This window comes from Brassica oleracea, chromosome C4, assembly GCF_000695525.1.
Source record: "Brassica oleracea var. oleracea cultivar TO1000 chromosome C4, BOL, whole genome shotgun sequence".
In the NCBI taxonomy this organism is placed as follows: Eukaryota; Viridiplantae; Streptophyta; class Magnoliopsida; order Brassicales; family Brassicaceae; genus Brassica; species Brassica oleracea.
The window spans coordinates 12,051,086-12,055,830 of record NC_027751.1 but is presented as its reverse complement, the minus strand read 5'-3'; the positions used below and the strand labels follow the sequence as shown (position 1 = coordinate 12,055,830).

Here is a 4,745-nt window from a genome sequence, read left to right as displayed (position 1 = left end):
AAAAAAAGAAAACAAAATGGGATCAGCGAATTCAGAAAACAATTATAACTCAGACGAAAGTATTGGTAGCCGTGAAGGAAACTCCTCATACACAGACCCAACCATCTATTTCAGGAACCTCGACCTCCAATATTTTGTAGAAGAGCCACCCACTCACTATGCTAAATAGTTACAAAATTTTAAAGAATGAATTTTTGGCTACTGGCCATCCAAGGGATCACTACATCTAGGGGTTACTGCAACACTTCCAGCACCGCAAATCTATTGAAGGACTCAACCATCTTCGTCAATCTGCAGATGGAAACTTTGACAACGGTACATATATTTATGGTATATTAATGTTGTGCAGAGGCGATTTCGGTGAGGGAAAAAAGTACCTCGATAAGTTATCCTGGAAAACTAATCAAGTCAGAACTGCACAATGTTTGACCATGATTAAGAATTCACTAAAAGAAATCAGAGTTATTTTGAAGACAAAATATTTAACAAATACAGTCACAATGGAACCCCTAACTGATTGCCACAATCATGACAAGGACAGCGCATGCGAAGATTGTTATTACTTTAAGAGGATGAACAAATTTGTTGACTACATTAGCACAAAAAAAAAACAGTAAACAAACACATGAATTTACATGTTTCTTTTGGAACATTAACTTTACTTAACCTTTTACGTTATACTATATTTACTTTTGTGCGGAACATTGACTTTAATTAATCTTTTACATTGTACTACATTTACTTTTATCCAGCTATCAACTATATATTATCTTCTTATTATACTAATCTATGAAATCACTTACGGTACTCCTCTTTCGCCTAATCAGATAAAAAATAAAGTAACACAATACTGATAATAACTACTATCAAATGGATTAAACGGACCAATTTTAACTTATTAGAAAACAAAATATACGAAGAACAAAAGATCCGAACCCGGCGCGTAGCGCCGGTATACCTCTAGTCTATAATAAATATAGTAAATCAGTTCTAGAGATTCTAGTCTACTTTACAGCAATTACTTTCTTTATTTTTGTTAGTTAAATTAGGGAGATAGCTAAACTATTAATGTTTTTTCAAAAATCAAATATTTAATTTCGAAATGTTACAATCCAAACAAAACAATCGTAACAATCTCAACACCTGAATCTAATTACCAAACACCAACACCAAGACTTCCTTCGTACCCTCCACCTTCACCACCTTCGTATCCCCAACCACCACCTCTTCCTCTCTCCAATAGCACCGTATCCACCCTCACGTCTTCCACCTCTGTATCCACCACCGCCTCTTCCACAACCACCACAGCCTCCACTGCGGTATCTACCGCCACTTAACACGGCCTCCACCTCTGTATGCCCCAACCTCACGTCTTCCACCACCACAGCCTCCACTGCGGTATCTACCGCCACTTAAGTAGCCACTTCCACCACTGTATACACGCTCATGTTTTCCACCACCGCCTTCTACATAAACACAAAACACCACCGCCTCCACCACGCCCTCCACCGCCACCGCTTCAACGAGACTGTGCCTTGCTCATAGAGACCATCAAGCTTATGTCCGTTCATCCCTTCCATAGAATTCTTCGTGGATTTATCATCCTTGAAAGTGACAAACCCAAACCCCTTTAATATTCCAGTCTCAGGTTAAGTAACAAATCAAACTCTCCTCAGCTTTTATTTCCATCTTCTCCATCATCACCTCTCCCTCTCCTCCACATCCATTACCCTGTATCCACCCTTACGTCTTTTTGAAATCGAATCTTCAAATTAAGATAAAAAAAATAAGCCAAGAAACTAACTTTGTCTGTCTAGATCTGTTAGATAGATTTATAACAAGTTCATAGCTTTCAGTAAACCAAAGCAGTAGGCAATTAAACTCTACATAAACCAAGATTTAAAATTGTGTGAAACAAAGCTAAACATGAAGGAAGAAGATGCAATTAAAATAAGTACCCATAATTGGTCTCGGAACAAGGATGTGTGTGAGGTGTTGTTCGGCGGTGGTTAAGAGACGATGGGTGAAAAACATATATATACCACATATTAGGTTGAAACAATTTGGTTTCGTTGCGGGAGTTGTCAGGGTCAATTGATGTTTATGAGATTGAGAACAAGAGAAAATAGAATTTCAGATACTGAGAAGGAGAGATAATGGAGTTTGGTGAAGACAATTGAGAAAGTCGTATCTTTATTTTACATTAACATTTAAAAAAGACAGTATTAGGTTCGATGGACTAAGGAGAAACAGACGTAGTTGGAAGGTATATTTGACAAACAACGCACTATCAAGCAAGAAGTGTCTTTTGATGTTACAAACACAAGAAGTGTCTATCAATGTAATTTTCTCGAGTATTTATCATAGTGAACTTTTTAACTGTCACATTATTTACGATTTGTGCCATTATAAATATCTGAATGTTTAGATATTTATTAAGGAGGTTTATTCAATCTAAAATTTGAACTAATTTAATTTTTAAGGAGTTTTAAATTATTTTAGGTTAATATGAAAAATTGGTTTGCTTTTTATTAAACCACTCTAAAATCTTATTACAACTATAATAATTGAATTTTTATTTTTATAATTAAGAAACTTCTCTCAAACATTTTAGAAACACTTAAAGCACTATAAAATCTACAATTTAAATTTTGTTCAAAAATAATAGATTTAAAAATACTTTTACGAAAAGGAAAATTCAATAATACAGAATTTTAAAGTTTTTTTTTTAATTAACATTTGAATAGCAGCGATTTTTTTCATTTTAATACAAATCAACTCAAACTTCTAGTTAGATACACCTTTTATAAGTAACTTTTTCATATTAAATTTGAATACAAAATATTTAATATTTAAAAAATTAAAAATTTATTTTTTAAAATATTGCATTTCCATAAAATCTTTAAATGTCTTTTATTTTAAATTATATTCGTTTTATTATAGTAAATTTTCTATAATTTTAAAATAATTATATATTTTCTTCATAATTATTAAATATTTTTTAAATAAGTAAACTATATAGTAAATTTATAAAAAGTAAAATTGTTAATATATTTTAGACTTATATATTTGACAACTATATATTATCTTAAATAACTAAATATAAAAATATTAAATTTTATTAAAATAACTTAATATATTAAAATGTGGATCAGAATCTAGTTTTTAATGAGAAAAATAAGAAATTAAGTAGGTCATATATTCAAACCGCCTATTTGAATAAAACCGACCTAGCAAATTACGGGTGTTACCAGTCGGTCGACGAATTTATTATCTAGATGGGTAATATATAATTATAACTATTTTTAGGTAATTATAATTAGTTGTAATTAATCTATTTGTTAAGGTCAAGTGAAAGTTATATAGAGCAGTTCGAATTAGACGTGGGGATTGCTTTCTCTCAAGTTGATTTTTCCAAAAATACTAAAAAACAAGAAAATACTAGAAAAACAGATAGTATTAGTAAACTAAAAAAACAAGAAAATACTAGAAAAACAGATAGTATTAGTAAACATATTTTTAAGCTATTAATTATTTCTTAAATGCCAGATAATTATGTTATTAGAAATTATGAAAAATATTACACACGATTATAAAGATGACAAGTTGACTACGTTTATACAATACCTATGGTTTGGTAACAATAAATTCAAAGACGTATGTAATCCTAGGGTTGAATATTAGATTTAGATTTTCCTGTTTTATTTGTACACACGATTATAAACACTCTATAAATTAGTAATGTTGGGCCATTAATATTTTCAATTTAAAGAGTTATTAATTTTTTTTAATTCCTTATATATATATATATATATATATATATATTTAAATATTCCTTTTATATTTATATATATTTAAAGTATGTTTTTTCTAGAAATAAAAAATACTTGATTTTATGGTATAGATATTGATTAAGTTTTATGTTATTCTTATTAGATTATTTATATATATATATAATATGTACCATAAACCTAAATGTATTTTAAGTGTAAAATGACAAGATAACATCACTATATTTAGAAATAGTTTTAAAAAATAAAGATAGGTTTCACTGTGAATAAAAAATAAATTATAAAAAATACTATTTATATTTATATAAAATTTATAACATCAATCGTTAATTAATGTTTCTGTTGGGACCATATATTTGCATAAAAAATTCAAAAATTATTATTTTATAAGCTTATCGAGTTGTAACATATTTTACAATGGCCTAACACGGAACTGGTGAAATTTATTAAATTATCATATTTACTAATTTGCCGACTATTAATTTAGGGAGTTCCTGTTGTAAATGTTGAGTTGTGTATATTTTAGAAGATTTTCATATTTGATAAAATGGTCAATTAAGAATTTTTGGATATCAAGTATACATTTGGAATTCGGAGTTTGTGGTTTTTGGTTTAACAGACTTCAAATGAAATCTATTTGATTTTAGCATGTAATATACTTATTCTTTAGTCGACTAAAATTTGAGACTAAAAAATCAAATTAATTTTAGCTTTTGTATTTTTTGTTAATAATCAAATAAAATTATAGATTTTAAATTTACGTGTTTATTTTGCTAATATTTTGTCTTATAAACTATATTTTGAAGTTTTTTCAGATTTAAAGTTACTTACACGTTTTATAAATGTAAAAAAGTTTCATATATATTTAAGATGAAATAGACTTCAAATGAAATCTGTTTAAAAGCTAAAACTAGTATGAAGTCTACTAAACCATAAATTTCAAATAGGCTTCAT

The 4,745-nt window shown here is 28.7% G+C and overlaps 1 long non-coding RNA gene across 1 annotated transcript; it reads right to left on the bottom strand.

Annotated features, from left to right (window-relative positions):
• Positions 1 to 1,058: 1,058 nt before the first annotated feature.
• On the bottom strand, positions 1,059 to 2,249 carry LOC106340226. Its single transcript, XR_001269337.1, has 2 exons — positions 1,959 to 2,249; positions 1,059 to 1,765 (listed from the first exon to the last, which is right to left on the bottom strand). It is a non-coding gene; the product is annotated as an uncharacterized LOC106340226 (long non-coding RNA).
• Between the last annotated feature and the right edge of the window lie 2,496 nt (positions 2,250 to 4,745).